Source organism: Podarcis bocagei (genome assembly GCF_964188305.1).
Source record: "Podarcis bocagei genome assembly, chromosome: 2".
Classification (NCBI taxonomy): Eukaryota; Metazoa; Chordata; class Lepidosauria; order Squamata; family Lacertidae; genus Podarcis; species Podarcis bocagei.
The window spans coordinates 105,049,228-105,067,663 of record NC_138126.1 but is presented as its reverse complement, the minus strand read 5'-3'; positions in this window follow the sequence as shown (position 1 = coordinate 105,067,663).

Sequence of the window (18,436 nt, the reverse complement as noted above, 5' to 3'; positions counted from 1 at the left end):
CAATGGCGGGTCACGGAACCTACACAGATATAGGATATATCTAATATAGCTGTCCGCTTAGAAGTTGGACAACCACCCGTTAATGCGCGGCTGTGGATTCTAAAGATACACTACTGGTTAAAACTTATTTTTTCCCTGGCCGGTTTGGCTCCTTTAACACTCTTAGACACCTTTCATTCCACCTGGAAAGCTTCCCTGTTTGAAAAGATAAGAAGCTTGGGATTCTCCCCGCAGATCTTGATAGCGGCAGGATATGAGAGAGCCAGAAGTCAAGTGCTCCAACGCATTAGGGACATAGAGCTGCAATGTCATATGGGCAAAATGGATAAACATGCCATAATTAGAGACTTTGGGAGAGGGTTCTCACCCACAAATTATTTGGCTGATTTACAAATACCTAAGTACAGACACTCCTTTACCCTGGCCAGATTTAACGTTCTGCCCTCTGCCCTGCTGCTAGGCAGATATGAGGGCAAACCATATGAGTCACGTGTTTGCCCATGTGGCTCATCGGAAGTGGAAACAAGTCTGCATGTATTGCTGCACTGTAGTTACTACGAGGATCTACGTTTGACCTTTATTGCCCCAGTTCTACAAAAGCTTAAAAATGAACCAGAACTCCAACGTATGAGAGCCTTGGTAGAAGATAAGGTTCCTGAAATTACGATCAATGTGGCCAAATTTTGTGTAGCCGCTATTAGGCGCAGGAAACAAGAGCTTTCCAATGTCAATATGCAGGCGAAGGCAAATACTTAATTTTATGTATGTTGTCAAATTTCAAATTGTTGTTATGGCCTAATCTGTATTGAAATTGTCCTTTGTTTTTTCCGGTGTTATGCTTCGCTGCCTAGCTGTACGAGTTAATCTGGTCTGTGACCATTTAATAAAATTTGATATAGGATGGCATTCAACTAAGTTTTACAAAAAGAAATGAATTAGTCATGTTCATACATTTCAAAAGGTCTGCTATAGGTATTGCTTAGTTGAATACCACCCATAATCGGCCCAACACTCCTAGCTGATGCTGTATGGGGGAAATGGGGCAGGATTACATTTCCCCAGTGACAAAATATTGCATGGTAAAAGAGTTAAATAATGTGATACCCCCGCCACAGAAGTGCTGTCAGTTTCTGGGCTGGGTGGGTGGTATTTGGAGCCCAGTAAAACTCCCCATTCTACTTTATCCCTTTTTCATACCAGCCTGGTCCAGAACCAAGACACAGCATTTTTTTATTCTGGAGACAGAACTCAGCATCTGACCAGAGGGGAAAACCAGGGAGCTGAAAGGTGAGCAATGAGCTCAGTCAATGCCCGAGCCTGCAAAATCCATTCCACGTTTTCAAGATTACAGGCACGCTTCTCCTCGCACCCCACCCCCTTGCTTTTTGCTCCCATAATATTTGCCTTTGGGTGGGTTTCTCTCCCTCTCTGAAAAGCTCCTTTCACACCAGTCCTGAGTGCTTCTCAAACCTGGCTGCATCCCAAGTCGCTGGAGGCTGTAACACTGCCTGGGAGAAAAACTGGCTGTATCCTGCCATGCTCATCATCAGCTCATGCGCTCTCACACAAGAGGCATTCATTTCAGCCCCAAACATCACATCTGTGTGTGTATATACATATATATATAGACACACACACACATATACATTCACACACGTTTGTATATGGATGTGCAAAGCAGAAACACAAATGTATGTGGTCCATTCAAAGGCGTTTCCACCACAGGTTGAAGGTGCTTGACTGATGGCTTAGCTGAAGACACTGTAAAAAGGTAAAGGGACCCCTGACCGTTAGGTCCAGTCGTGGCCGGCTCTGGGGTTGTGACGCTATTCTCGCTTTACTGGCCGAGGGAGCCGGCGTACAGCTTCCAGCCACCATGACTAAGCCGCTTCTGGCGAACCAGAGCAGCGCACGGAAACGCCGTTTACCTTCCCGCCGGAGCGGTACCTATTTATCTACTTGTACTTTGACGTGCTTTCGAACTCCTAGGTTGGCAGGAGCAGGGACCGAGCAACAGGAGCTCACCCCCTCGCGGGGATTCGAACCGCCGACCTTCTGATCAGCAAGTCCTAGGCTCAGTGGTTTAACCCACAGCGCCACACGTGTCCCTCAAAGACACTGTGAATCCTCCTTATATCCCAGCATGGCCCAGTCTTCTCACTGAGGCGATAAACTTAGGTCTGGACCACTTCAGGGTCTTGCCACACTTTCCCCTCCCTCAATCTGGACTTTCCCATACCAGGGATACTCAAAAAGGAGAGGGTATCCCTTGTTGATGATGATGATGATGCTTATTAATCGCCTTCCACATGCACATTTCAAGGTAGCGGTTTCCAACCACATATTGAAGTGTAGCTGAATCAGACCAGTATATGTGGAAGATACAATGCTAATCATGCACACATTATAAAAACAAAACAAAAAACTGGATCTGAACAGCCCATTTGAGATACAAAGTCCCTACCTGGAAGCACCCTTAAAATGCTTGGGTTTTTTAAATACACATTAAACATCACCAGTCAATATTCTCTCTCCCATCACAAGAGGGCAGAAGAGACAGGGTCAAGAAAGGAGCAGATAGAAATAGACTTGAGAAAAACTATACTGATTTTAACGACATTTGACATTTTTTCCACAAGCCCTAGGGGTTTTTTATTTGCAGTTTTTTTAAGAGGGGGAGAGCAGGATAGAAACTACTTTCCCCATTAAGGGTGTTTCCTTCGGGCCTGGCTGCTCAATATAGATGTAAAAACTTAGGCTGGATCTAGACAAATAAAAAAATGTGTTTCAGGAAAACACGTTGTAAACTTCAAAATGGGAAATCACATTGGCAAAAGACGGGACTCTGCAGCGCCTTCTGGTGCCACAGTGTTATAGCGCATATAAAATGCTTTTTCTTTACTAATGTAGCTGTGTCCTTAATCACACCTTTAATGAAAATAAACAACAGAGAAGCCTGCAAGGATTGTACTGTACTGATTTGTGTGCCTTTCTTTGAATGTACAATTGTAATATGCAGTCAGTCACCTGATTGTCAAGGGACTTAGATCTCACAGTCCCTGGTGAATAGGCTCAGCTGAAGAAATGGCTGAATGCTCCTAACTGAGTCAATTTTTCTAGCAGTGTAGTTATGATCCTGTGGTTTTAGCTGGGTGTGCTTTCTAGCAGTGTAGTTATGATCCTGTGGTTTTAGCTGGGTGTGCTTTCACCATCACGCAATGTTTTTTAAAAACAAAAACAAAAAATGAAAAGAAAGCTTACATTTTATGGGAAACATTTAGGCTACCCCCTCCCTTGTTGTTTTTTTTTTTGTTTGTTTTTTTTTTTTTTTTGCTTTTTTAAAAATAGAAACAACCTTTTTCAGAGATAATTTGTGTTACAACAGAGTGTTAGAACTGGAGAGAAAGGATCTTTCCAAAGATTACTTCAGCACTTCCACTCATGTCAGTGAAACATATTCACATGCTTGTATTTAGTTTTTTATTACAGTGGTACCTCGGGTTACATACGCTTCAGGTTACAGACTCTGCTAATCCAGAAATACTACCTCAGGTTAAGAACTTTGCTTCAGGATGAGAACAGAAATTGCGCTCCAACGGCGCAGCAGCAGCAGGAGGCCCCATTAGCTAAAGTGGTGCTTCAGGTTAAGAACAGTTTCAGGTTAAGTACGGACCTCCGGAACGAATTAAGTACTTAACCCCAGGTACCACTGTATTTCACATTGACGACTTCTTGTTTAGTCGCATCCGGCTCTTCGTGACCCCATGGACCAGAGCACGCCAGGCACTCCTGTCTTCCAGTGCCTCCCACAGTTTGGTCAAACTCATGTTGGTAGCTTCGAGAACACTGTCCAGCCATCCCGTCCTCTGTCGTCCCTTTCTCCTTGTGCCCTCCATCTTTCCCAACATCAGGGTCTTTTCCAGGGAGTCTTCTCTTCTCATGAGGTGGCCAAAGTATTGGAGCCTCAGCTTCAGGATCTGTCACATTGACTTACAAATGTTATATAATCTTACATTCCACTAGCAGCAGAGCAAAGCTTTGGGATACCAAAATGCTTTCTAGCAGGCCATTTAAGAAAAGTATCACCCAGGTTTTAATATTTGCTTTAGAGATACCAGTAACGTAGCGCAAAACAATAAGTATCCATAAACGAAGCATGGTAAGTAGCCAATAGCTGCAGGAGCAAGAGACACTGGATGGAAGTGTGTGGTTCTGCAAACTGCAAGTGCCCTTGATAAGAGGGAGAAAACTGCATTTTCTCAGCAGCATTTTCTCTGTTCTCTTTACAGGGCAGTTCTGTACATGTCTGCCCAGACGGAAGTCCCACTGTCCCACTGATTTCACAGGGCTTACTCCTAGCTTGAGGGACGCGGGTGGCGCTGTGGGTAGAACCTCAGTGCCTAGGACTTGCTGATCATATGGTCGGCGGTTCGAATCCCCGCGGCGGGGTGAGCTCCCGTCGTTCGGTCCCAGCTCCTGCCCACCTAGCAGTTTGAAAGCACTCTTAAGTGCAAGTAGATAAATAGGAACCGCTTTATAGCGGGAAGGTAAACGGCGTTTCCGTGTGCTGCGCTGGTGCTGGCTCGCCAGCTGCAGCTTCGTCACGCTGCCCACGTGACCTGGAAGTGTCTTCGGACGGCGCCAGATGAGCAAGATGAGCACGCAACCCAAGAGTCGGACACGACTGGCCTGTACAGGCAGGGGTACCTTTACCTTTACTCCTAGCTCAGTTGATATAGGATTGCAGGCAATGAGAGGCTTATTCGTGGCCTGTGAATTTGTATCACTGCTCTCTGCACTAAATAAATGAGTGAGTGGGTGCGAGTGCAATCATATACACAGTGCTTCTTTCGTGGGGGGGACGCAGGGGTATGCATACCCCTAAACATTTTGTGAATCTTTGTACTTTTGTCCATTTACTCTATTTATTTTCCCCCATTGGAACTATAAAATGGTGTTTTTTTGGAGTCAAAATGAGAGTACCCCAAAACATTTTATAAGAAAAAAGCACTGCGTATACATATTTGTTAGTTGCTTTGAGAGGCGGTGGCTCGACAAAGCGGGATTTTAAATAGAAATAAATAAAACAATAAAAAATAGCAGTTCGAAAGCATACCAATGCAAGTAGATAAATAAAACAATATAAACACAATTGCAGAGGAAAAGATACGTCTAGCTCTCCCCATAGCAAATGAGCAGCTGATGGCGGTACATTTTTTAAAGACGTCATCCCAAAAGGCCCTGTGAGGCAGATGGTCTGGAAATGGAGACATTTTGTGAAAATCTCCGATACTGGACACAGCATCTTTATCAGAAAACTCTCTGCCTCGGAGGGCATTTTGGAATGGCTGCTCTTATTGCACAATGACACCTCTGTGCTTTAAAACACGTTTCGTTTCTTCTGGCTGCTGTTACCATCTTTGGCAGGTTTTAAATGGCCGCTTGCCAAAAGTAGCTGCCTTTGCTCAAATTCCAGGCACAGATCCAGAGGCCGATTGCTGTCCTTTAGCTAACTGGGCAGCTTTGACAGGTGAGCAGTGGGATGTTGTAGGGCTGGAAAGCAAAGTCAATGGGGTGCTTCAAGAAAACCACTTGCTATGGGCCCAGTGCAGCTCATGCATTCAAGTTCTTCACAGCTTCCAGTTTACATCACCCTCATAAACATGCCACCCTGTTCCCAAGCGCTGAATCTGGATTTACCATTTCCACATGGTGCTTTATTATATTACTTAGCCAGTGCTTTTTTTCTATTAAAAAATGTTTAGGGGTACTCTCATTTTGACTCAAGAAAATCACCATTTAGTAGTTCAAATTGGAGAAAATAAATACAGTAAATGGACAAAAGTACAAAGAACATGCATTATCTCATATTACATAGCTGGCAGCTGGCAGTAAATTCCATGTTGGCGTGAGGTTGTGTGCACTAACATCTTCCCAATTCCTCTGCTTGCTGTTGGTGAAAAATAGTAATTTTCCTACTCATATTGAAATACTGCCCCTCAATGAGGTCAAATTTTCATCAATAAAACACCCCACATCCACATTCCACACTACTTCACACGCTCGCTTCTGTCTGAGACTCAGGAAACACCGGGAAAGGAAATGAAGCCGCCATCGGAGGTGGTAACAACGGAACTGACGATTCACTTTGCTAGAGAAGAAACTAAAAATTGTAACATTTTTAGCTTCTTCTCCCGTTAGATTCACAAAATGTTTAGGGGTATGTGTACCCCCTGCTTCCCCCCCCCCAGAAAAAAGGCACTGTACTGTACTTAGCAGATTTTTCCATGGAAATGGTAAATCTGAATTGAATGGGAAGAGAAGATGAGAGAGCATTTTTGATGAGGACATTGTGTGGTCGCTGCAGAAAACCCCCCAAAAGTTTGCATGCATGAGCAGCGCCAGTTTTGCAATAAACTGCTGTGTGACAGCCTCCTATATCAACTCATATGCATTATGTGAGACTTTCTTAGGCTTCTTTCAATAAGGGATACTGCCTTGAATTAAGGTATCTATTTTGGTAGCCTGGGAGAGAATACAGACATTTTGATTGGCACTGCAGTAGGAAAAAGAATTCAGTGTCATTCGAAATCATGCCGTCTGATATACAGGAAACTTCCTTCAATGGATCACCAGCTTTGATCCATCAATCTGACTGTATTGTCCACAGTGACGGGCAGCAGTTCTCCGGGATCTCAGGAAAAGATCTCTTCCAGCCCTGCTTAGAGATGCCAAGGGGTAGACCATGGGTCAGCAAACTAAGGCCCATAGGTGGAGAAAGGGAGCTGGGCTTTGATTGGTGCCAGCCAATCCAAAGCCTCACCACCCACACACTGAGACGTGGCCCAGACTCGCCACCCGCCCGTCAGCCTCTCTGTCCATGGCTGCGTTGTGGGCATCGTGACTGGTGCGTCATGGGGCTTCGGCCGGAGCTTGGTGCGCCTGCTGGTCCCACATCTGGCGCCTGGGAAAGCTGGCCCAGAAAAGAGAGGCGCCGCATTGCCACCGGCTCCCAACCTCAGGCAGAGCGGAGGAGGAGGTAGGAAAGCAGGGGGAGAGAGGGGGAGAGACAGAAGCCCCCCTCCACCGCATGCAGTCTGGCCCGCCACAAGGTCTGAGAGACGTTGAACCGACCCCCTCCTTAAAAAGTTTGCCGACCCCTGGGGTAGACCTTTGCATGGTCATCTTATAACATAGGGTGGGCCAAATAGAGAGAAAAATGTGTCTTCTTTTCATTCATTGGTGTTGGGAGCGAGTTATGCAAGTTGGAGTTCACTCTTTGTGAGCAAGAACCCAATCTGTACAGACTTGGCAGAGTTTCAGGCCTAATGGGCACAGCAGCTCATCCTCAGTATATATTGCCCCATGGATTAGTTGCTGAAACTGGAAAAAACCCCACCTCCCCACAGCTGTCTAAGTCCTGTCCTCCCCAGGGTTTCCCCCAAGCAATCAGAGACTGTGCCTTTGTGAAGCTAATTTCTCCTCCACCCTTTTCATGCCTCTTCTGATTTTGGGAGACCAGGTGCAGAGCTTGTCGCAGCAGGAGAGGGAGACTCCCGTGACTCTTCACCACCCGGACTCATCTCTGCCTCTTGGCCTCCCTCCTCTCCTGCTTCAGCTTCTGCCTCTGATTTTGGACTTCTCTCTGCCACAGACTCCCCTAGCTCACTAAGCCCTGTTACCTCTTTGAATAGCCCATGCTGATGAGAGGGCAGCGGTGTAGCGTGGGTTGTCAGCACCCGGGGCAAGGCAAGTAATTTGCGCCCCCTAACCCGGGGCAATGCAAGTAATTTGCGCCCCCTAACCCAGGGCAATGCAAGTAATTTGCGCCCCCTAACCCCTAACCTGCCGCTGCTGCCAGCTTCTTCTTGCTGCTGCCTGGTCTGGTCTGGTGTGGTTCTCTCCCGCGCTCAGCGCTGCGCTGGGCGGCCGCTGCACTGTCCCTCCCCCAGATAGTCCCTCGCTCTCTCTCCGCACCGCACGCCTGGCACCCACCCCCTCCACAGTGGGCGGCGACCCAGCGGCTTGGATCGGATTCGCACAGCCAGCACTGCAGTGAGAGAGAGGGAGTGAGCCAGGTAAGGGCAGAGAGCTGCGAGTGCAAGCGCGCCCCCCCCCCCAGATGTTGCACCCGGTGCGGCCAGCCCCCCCTGCACCCCCCACGCTACGCCACTGTGAGAGGGGCACTTTCTAGATGCACTCACCTGTTTGCTATTGAAAGCACAATGCTGCCTTAGCTAGAATTTCTGATCCAGCATAGAAAGGCTTAGTGTATTGCGTTTTATAGTCTTCCAAAGCAACTACTCTATTCCGAACTTAAAAATGGAAAACATGATGCCGGTGGTTAAAAGACTCTCTCAAGGCAAATCTCAAAAAATATTGTATAAACACCGACAACTGGGAAACACAGGCCTGTAAGCGCTCCAATTGGAGAATAGCCTTTACCAAAGGTGTCATGGGCTTTGAAGACGCTCAAATTGAGGACAAAAGGGAGAAACGTGCTGAGAGGAATGCATGCTTGGCAAACCCTCACAGTGGTCAACTCCTGCCCAGAAACCTTGGTCCCTACTGTGGAAGGACGTGTGGATCCAGAATTGGCCTCCACAGTCACTTACAAACTCCCTGTTAAGACCGGGTTCATGGAAGACAATCTTACTCAGCTACAAGTGATTGCCAAAGAAGAAGAAGAAGAAGATACCTCTTCAGCTTCTGACACCTCCACCTCCCAGACTTTCTCTTTTCTTTATGACCTCTTATTGTCTTCCCACCGCCAGTCCCCAGGCTCTGAGCTGTCTTCTCTTGGGGGTTCCCCAGCTGGGTCCTCCCGCCATTCCTCTGCGTCCAACCGATCCATGACATCTGGTGCCTATTGCCTGCTTAATCTGCTCGCTGATAGTCTTTTCATCCTTCAAAGTGGAGGAGGCTGGCAGACAAGGTCACTTTTGCTGTTAGACTGTTTGTTTGTTTTTGGTGTGTGCTTTTTAAGAAAAAGACCTGAGTTAATAGGGTTGGTGTAGCGCTCCTTCCCCCACCTCAATCCTCCAAGAAGCTCTCAAGTCATTAGGGGCTGATTGGATTCACTTGGCAAACACAGACAAAGGTCTGGCTGTTGTTGACTGTGCGTAAAGTGTCCATCTGACTTCATCTGCTCTGTTTGAACAAAGGATTTCCTGTTGGTGTGCTGATGTGTCCTTGGGCACCAGTGGCGTAGCGTAGGGGGTACAGGGGGGGGCCGGCCGCACTGGGCGCAACATCGGGGGGGGCACTTGCACTCGCAGCTCTCTGCCCCTACCTGGCTCACTCGGGTTAGGGGGCGCAAATTACTTGCCTTGCCCCGGGTGCTGACAACCCACGCTACGCCACTGTTGGGCACTGCTGGCTGGGTTGAATGGTTATGCTCCCAGGGTTCTCTCTCCCCCTTCCCAAAATATGAACACATAATGTTGGTGGAAGATGGCATCTACTATAGCTGGGGAAGATGTTGTGCCTGTGTGTGCATGCAAACTCACAGAACTACACACACATGCATACACACTGTATTTGCTCAAAGCAGGTGGAGCCTAATTCAGAGAACTGTAAAAAATACGTCACATTTTATTTATTTACACAGTATTAGAGCCGACCTTTTCACAAATCCTTTTTTCAATGTAATAAAAGACAACATAAAAACGCAATAAGACTTTAAAAACAATCAACGCACAAAGCTGAACAGCAGCAGAATAATCGGAAGTGGTACAGTTCAGAATTCTACCAACTCTGTCGTTTACCTGCTCATTCCTTATTAAAGCTGTTATAAGAATTTAAAGTCTCAGATATATAAATTAAATGTACAAGGCAAACACGTACATAAATATATAAACCACATGTCTGAAACAGTACAGGAAGACAGTCCTGAAACCATTTTGACTCTCCCAAACTGACCATATGCTTCTCTGCAAGGAGGGAGGAAAAAAACCTCCCCATTGTCTCTGTGCTCACAAATCCTGCCTTAAGGGCACATTTAAGGAGTGAATAGGGTGAGCCTATGACCTGGCTCAGGAATTAAGTATTTATCATTACAAAAGAATGGCCAGGCTGCCCGGGTGATCCAATCAGTGACCATTGACAGGTTTTTTGCCAGACAGGATTTTGCTGGAGACTGTTGTAAATAAAAATATGCCTTTTTCCCTTATGGGGTATCCAAGAGCCCATATACAGTCCTTACATAGGTTCCCTATTGGTAGGAGAAAATAACAGAGGCCAACCAGAGAATGTTGAGAAGCAAAGCAGCTAGTAAGCCTGATCTTTATTGATCTGTTGCAACAGGGTGCTCCCCTCACTCGCAGGAAAGGCGGAGGACCCCCAAAATTGCTGTGCAAGGGCTTATAAAGACTTTTGAAATTCCCATCCTCTAGATCAAGACCACCCCCAGAAACATTATGCATACATCACAGAAGGGGTGTAACCTAAGACCACCCCTCAGATACATCCCACCTACATCACAGAAATTTTAATGTTGTTTTTCTCCTGTCACAGTTTATCTCCTGTCTGGCAAGTTACTTGATTGGATTGCCTGGGGAGCCTGGCCATTCTTTTGTAGTGGTAAAATACTTATTTCCTGGGCCAGGTCACAGGCTCACACCTTATTCAAACAGACATATCCTTGAGACAGGATTTGTGAGGAAAGAGACAATGGGGAGGCTTTTCCAGTTTAACCTTGCAGAGAAAGGATTTGGTCAGTTTAGGAATCAAAATGGCTCCAGGTTGGTCTTCCCATGTTGATCTATGTATGTGCAGTTATGAACATTACCATATATCTAAGACCATAAAATTCCTATCACAAGACCACCTCTTTCTGTGATGTATGCATGATGTACTGGGGGTGGTGGTCTTGGGCTACACCCCTTCTGTGATGTATGTATGATATTTCTGGGGGTGGTCCTGAGTTTGAGGGTGGGCAATTTCAAAAGTTTATATAGTGGCTGGCACCACCTTTGTTCCGGGTTCCTCCTCTTTCCTGCTTGTGGTGAGTGAGGACCCTGTTGCAGCAGTTTAATAAAGATCAAGCTTAATAGCTGCTTTGCTTCTCAATATTCTCTGGTTGGCCTCTGTTATTTTCTCCTACCGATAGGGAACCCACTTAAGGACACTATACGTGCTCCGGAATACCCCATAAGGGAAAAGGGCAGATTTTGTTTACAACAAAGCCGATTTAAGAAAGGGATTCACACGCAAACCATCTACTTTGCACAGGTACATAGTGTTCTCAGCCCGTTAACAAACAAACAAAACTCACATTTTACTGCTTCCAAGGTTTAGCCACACAGCCCACTGTGCATTAGTAAATGGGGAAGCTGAACTGCCTTGTGCTACGCTGACGAAGGACCGCAAAGTGATTGCACACACAATGGATCCTTTTTGCTCTTTCTCTGGAAGATCTATGCCATCGGCAACACTGCGGCACAAACTGCCATCTGCAGAACCAGCCGATAAAGTCCCCGCATTGCCCTATTCACAGCTTACATATATGGGGCATTTCGACAGATTGTGTTTGTTTTTAAGATGCTGCAAGACTCTTCCTTATTCTTTGCTGTAACAGGCCACCATGGCTACTTTGCTGGACATGCAGGGCAGAGTATGTCCCTGGCAAAATCTGCTTTGCCCCCAGGACATCCTACCCCAGCCTCCACCCGTGCTGTCATTCTCATTCCTTGCTGGGATCAAACACACACCAGCATGGGTTGCCCCGGGCGATAAGCTCAGGATGAGAGATCCTGTCCGCTCAAAAGAATGAGTAACATTCTCCGCTTGTCAGAGAGCAAAGGAAGGGCATCATTCACACCCCTCTCCTGTTGCATCTGGCTGCCACCTCCTCTGCCAGAGACCAATGTCAAACAGAACATAGCTGGCAAGCCACAAACTGTCTGTCACTGTGACATAGAGTTGCCACGCAGCAGAAAGAAATAAGGAAAACAGCCTGACCACCTCTCCCACTTTGGAATCCATTGTCAGGAAAGCAAGAAGCAAGGCCATCGCTAACAACATGGCATTTGCTGTCTGGTTTTTAGCTGAGCCCCTTAGTGTAGCCTTTGCCAACCTAATGACTGCCAGAAAAATGCAACCTATACATATCAAGACTTTGAGATTAGACCACTGAAGAAGCCCGGAAAACTATCTTGGGAGTGTGCTACCTGCAAGCCCCAGTTAAAGGGCCCCATCGGGGGCGAACAGCGGCCTTTTGATTACTTGGACTCCCAGAGCAAAACAGATGCAAAATGCCGGCACCCTGTCTCTATCTACAACTCTGCTAGCATCTCTTGGTATTTTGAATATCACCAAACTTACCTTTTGTTGGTATCTTCATGAACTTATCTAAAAGACTGAGTTAAGCATTTGAAAAATCTATTGAAAACAGACATTATAAGTTCATTTTAGGTTGGGTAGTTTGCAAGTCTTTGTGGCTTTGTTTAATGTTATGTATTTTTCTCAGAAGGTTGATAAAGTATGTATAATTATTGTTCTGTGTATATTAATCGCCAATGTGTTGCATGAGTTGCACTGCAACCTAATGACTGCCAGCTGTTTTGGACTACAAGTCCCATCAGCCCCGGCCCAGGCAATAGGTTCACAGCGGCTGCCTTAATGAATGAACAGCATTGACTGGGTCTCCCATCCTCACCCTGTATCCATCACGCCCCCCCACTACTGCCCTGGGACTTTCTTACAGTCCATCAAAGATCGTGGAGATCTGCTCCACTAGCTCTACCAGCAGAACCCTTTGTGGGCCCCACATAGATACCAGAAATTTTGATTTCAGTAGATTTATTATTTGTTTGTTGGATTTATTCTTACTTGTTAGTGAGCTGGGGGAGATCAGCTGCATGGGCTCATTTCCTTACCTCCTTCCTTCTCAATGTTCCTGACTATAATTTAGGTTCATAATTTAGGTCATGATTTAGGTTCATAATTTAGAGGTGGTGTCCTGAGGCTAAGGGACAGTGACCCAGCCTGGTGAGCAGCAGCTGAGACTCAGAAGCAACCACATGAAATTTGGCTGTGTACAATTTAAAACAGAGCCCAATTATCCTCCTTCTTTCCCATCACAAACTTTTCCTCCACGCACTCACCCAGCCATGTACAAGCCTGTTGCGCAGGTCTCACCAGCTCACGTCGGGTTAGCTTTGTTCCCTTCAAGAGGGAGGGTGCCAATTGGGTGAGAAAGAACTCAGTGCTTGGCTCTCTCTCATGTGGTTATGATTTTCATGTGCGCACACTTCAGCCACATGGGATAGTGGCTTTCAAATGACGGGCTGTAAACAGCACGTAGCCTCCATTAAATGAGAACAACAGAGAGCGAAAGAGAATGCTTTTCCGTGTCTCCTGCATGCTCCCTACGTCTGTACATGTGTCTGAGTGCTTTCAGGATCTGAGCACAACATACCCTCCAACTGCCCCAATTTTCCCAAGGCGGTCCTGTAAATTCCCCAAGCCATCACGGCTTCTGACTTGATCCCAGAATGTCCCGATTTCCCCCACCAGTGGATGGAGGCTATGGAAGTAGCTCGTGGGGTGGCAGCAGTATTGGGAAGGAGGCGAAGGCAGAAGAGTTAGCTTCATAATCCGCAATGATACATTGGGCAATAGATATGGGTCACAAATATAGTCATGGAAGCATGGGGACTATTGTAGAATATGGATATAAAAATTTTAGCATGTTATGGTCTAAGAGAAAATTATATGAAAATGATATATTGATGGTATCTAACACCGAGTAAATTGGCAAAAAATGTATAAATCTAAATCAAATAAGTGTTGGAGGTGAGGGTCCCATGCCTTGCCAAGCCCAGATGCTGCAATGAACATAAAAAGTGTGGCCCAGGTTTCTCTTTCTTTCATGGAACCTTGATAGTTGGAAATTTGGCAGGTGAAGCTTTTTTCTGGCATAGCAATAAATCATGAGAAGTGTTAATTAAACAGGTAGGTAGTCTAATGGCAGGCTGCTGTTGAATCCCGAATGAAAAACCTACGGCTCTCCAATGTTAGTAGACTACAAACTTACATCATCCGATCAAGCCTGACCATTTGCCATGCAGACTGCGGTTGAGCCACACATCTCACAATTTGGTTAACAGTCCCACAACCTTGTGTTACAGGGACAGAAACTGGAAAAGTGGGTGTCAGTGCTTAGCAAGGCTAGTTTCTCTCATGTCTCTGGTTCAGTCAACAGAGCAGTTATAGCAAGTATTTGTTCTGTTATCTTAAGCCTTAGGACCTGCCAGGAAGTCCCCCTCATGCCTAAGTATTTATTCTGTAGCTATGACAAGGTCAGCTCTCAGCTTTAGGGCTTCTGACACCAAGCAGCCCTGAAACAGGGGCCTCTGGATAGAGATGGTTTTAGACCAACAGGAATTTACAACAGCTCCTTCTCAGACTTTGCAGCTGGGAAAGGCCAGCTCTCACCCTGATTTATGGCCAGATTACCAATTCTTTCATTTGATTGGATTGATTCTATTGTTTAGGTGGGAAAAGGAAACACAGAAGACAGAACAGCCTTCACTAGAGCAGGGTTTCCCAAACAGTCTCCGGCTGTTGTTGGACTACAACTCCCATCATCCCTAGCTAGCGGGACCAGTGGCCAGGGATGATGGGAAATGTAGTCCAAAAAAAAACCAGCTGGGGACCCAAATTTGGGAAAACCTGCTCTAGTGAAGGGCTGGCGAATCTGTAGCTCTTCAGATGTTGTTGGATGCCATCAGCCCCAGCCAGCATGTCCAATGGTCAGGCATGATGGGAGTTATAGTCCAGCAACAGCTGGTCAGAAAGAGGGGCAGCTACAGGTCCTACAGAACAAGACTAGGAACCAATGGGTGGAATTGGTAAGATTACGGCTAAACATTGAAATAAATGTCCCAAAGATAATTATTATGATTATGATTACTGTATTTATACCCCACCCATCTGGCTGGGTTTCCCCAGCCACTCTAGTCGGCTTCCAACTGAATTTTAAAAACAATGCAGCATTAGACATTAAAAAGAGAGAGCTGTTCATTAGTGGATCGGAATGTCTTGGGAAGGTGGGCAGACTCTCCTTCTTTGAAAGCATTTAAGCCACGCATGTCCAAAGTCCGTTTCGGGGGCCTAATCCGGCCTGCCGGTCTGTTTAATCCGGCCTCTGTGGCAGTTTATTCCTAACTTTGGGGTAAAATCATAAAAAAACACTCAACAACTTCAATCCTAAAAAAGGATAATTTTGGTCAGCCCTCACGGCCCTTCACTTCATCAAATCTGGCCCTCTTTGAAAAAAGTTTGGACACCACAGGTTTAAGCAGAGGCTGGGCAAACACCTGCAATTCAGCCTTCCCTGACCAGCTCCCTTGTAGATATTTTGGGGGCCTTTTACAATTTTAAGCAAATATCTAGGGCTTTGAGGGGGGGGGTTGTCTGGATTTTTGCCTCTGGAAATATGGCAACTCTACCACAATACCTTATCAGAATACACTCTGCTTATGTTCGCAGGCTGCCGATTGTATGAAACATATTTTATTACACTGTGGGCTATATAAACAAGCCAGGAACCAATTAATTAATCCCTTATTGGTGAATTTACCTGGAAACGCTGATATCATCTGTCAGGTATCTCCTTGGAGATAAGATAAATGATATAACTGTGGGGGGGGGGAAATATCTCGGAGGTGATAAGAATTAGAAATCAGCATGTTCTGGATAAAACACAGTGACTGGCTAGAAATGCCTTTCCTGTATTTCAAAATCGTTTTCTGTGGGTCTTTGGACCGTAATGAAGATTGTGTGTGTTCCAGAGCAAATTTGGGGAGGGGGGGGCCTTGTGGGGAAGAAGAGAAGTGGGGGGAGTCCTGTTGTGCTAGCTTCTGCTAGCCCAGCAAGCTGCTTGAATATATAGCCCTAGGATTCTATGATGCTATTTCCAACGGGCCCGTTAAAAAATGCATGCGGCTCCATCGCAAAGCACCCAGTCTCCAACTCTTGCTTTGCAGAGCTCCTGGGCCTGCCTGAAGGAGAAAAGGAAGGTCACCGAGTCTCCACCAGCCACATCGAAGCGCTCAATAATTAATGGTGTCTCTGTTTGCTTCGGCTGCCATTTCCTGAGTGGCTGAAAAATTGCTGCTGATAGGAAAGGCTATCTGACCAGGAGATGTGCCGCCTGACCTTGGCACGACCTCTAGCCCACCATTGAGTTGCTGAAGCACTCCGGAAAGTTGGTTCCACCAGATGCCTTTCGAGAAGAACGCTAAAGCTTCATCAGAGGCACTGGTCATTTTACAGCTCCTGTTCAAGATTGCAGAAAGCAATCACCTGGGAATATCCACAAGGAGTCTTGGGGCACCCAGTTTCCTTTGATTTTGCGCTAACAGCCTAGCATGGCTACCTCTTCATATTTTCTGGCATAGGAGCCAGTTCCAGAGGGCCAAGGTCCCTTTGTGTGGCCCCCCCAAAATAGTTGAATATTCAAATGTTGTGTAAGTGCTTCATCTTGTGATTATGTGGGGTTGACCTGGCCCCCGTTTTCAGGAGTGCCTGAGAAGCCAGCTTTGCAGCACTTGTTCCCTGAGACTCCCCAGGAATTCTTTGCTAGTTTTGGAAACTGGTGTTTTGAAAACCCCTTTCATTTCCATAAATGTACATCCCTCATGATTTTTAGATTAAATGTTTCAGCTAGCATTCCAGGGCATCTGACAACCATGTTGTTGCTAGTGCTGAGGACATACAGTTTCTATTTTGAGTGTTTTGGGTTGTGATGGAGTGGTTTATGGATTTTTGTTGCTGTGCATTTATTTAGCCACCATGACTATTTGAAAAGGTACATTAAAAAAAACCACACACACAAATAAATGCAAATGCGGGGAAAGCGACAACAACAAAAAGTGCTTTTACTGTAATAAACATGCCCTAAGGTAGGGTGGCCATATCCCCTGAGGTAAAAATCCAGACCAAATATATATATATATGCTGAGCTTCAGCCTTTTGGGAGATCAATTGCTCAACCACCGACCATCTGCTGCCACCGACGTCCACGCCAAAGCCCAAAACAGAGCCAGAATTGCCCATGCACATATTTTTTTCTAAACCCCACCCCCGCAAACCCTGGATATTTGCTTAAATTGTAAAAAATACCCCTGGATAGGCATGTAGCCCCCCAAAAGAGGGCATGTCCGGGATGTATGGCAACCCTACCCTAAGGGGGGTGGGGACACAACTGAGGGTAAAATTGCATATTATGCCAAATGCATAGGGCAGAGTTCACCTAAGGAATCTTGTCAGCAGACGTCCTGCACAAGAGCTTCTGCTTGCACAACAAGGCTTCCTCCCACCCCCATGAACCCCCCCAAAAATGGTTCAGAGGGATCAGAACCCCACAGAACAGTGTGTGGGGTGTCATTCCATCTGGTACGCTTGCCCGTATTAGATGTGTGCCATGGTGTGATGGAGAATGGCACGCTTAATGTACAACTACACGTCTTGGTGATTCTTTTCTTCATTTCAAAGGTGCTGGGGTGACAGGTTCTCATAAGGCCTAATCCTTCCTTCCTCAACTGCAATCCCAATGAGAATCTCACACACAGATACACAAGGCTTGGGGGGGAGTGCTCATGGGTAGGCGGTGTGCTTCTCATCAGGATCGTGGCCTATAATTAAACAAGGAAAGATGGGAGCTGCGTGGCACACAGCTGGCCAATTTGCACTTTGGACTCTTCCTTTTGTGAAGTTTCTAGGCTGAGGTTCAGAATTTCCAGGTACCGTATTTTTCGTCCTATAGGGCACACCGGCCCATAGGACGCACCTCGGGGTTTTTTTTGGGGGGGGGATGAATTTAAAAAAATTATTTTCCCCCCCCAGCCGCGGCTGCCGCCCCAAGCCTTGCGCACACCTGCCCGAAGCACGGGGCGCCCTCCGGAGGGCTCCCCATGCTTCGGGCTGCAGGCTGCTGCCCGCAAGCCTTGTGAGCCCGCGGGAACTCCCGCCGGGCTTGCAAGGCTTGCGGATAGCTTCCTGAAGCCCTGAGAGCGAGAGGGGTCGGTGCGCACCGATGCCTCTCGCTCTCCAGGCTTCAGCGAAAGCCTGCATTCGCCCCATAGGACGCACACACATTTCCCCTTCATTTTTGGAGGGGGAAAAGTGCGTCCTATGGGGCGAAAAATACGGTATGTGTTTGAACATTTCCCCCGCCTTTGTCCTGGCACCTTCCCCGGGTAAACCCATGTTTTACCGCCGAACTGGAGCAAACGGCAGCTGGGTTTTCCATGGATTGATCCGATTCAGTGGTAAAGCACGGGTTTTCCTGGAGAAAGCACCAGGGCCTAAAAACAATGCCACCCCACTTGGGCACGACGAGGAAAGCCGAGATCTGTGCCTAGAAAATGCAGAACAAATGTAAGTGTAGATGAGCCCTTAAAGGAGTATAGCAGACCTTGAGGAAGTT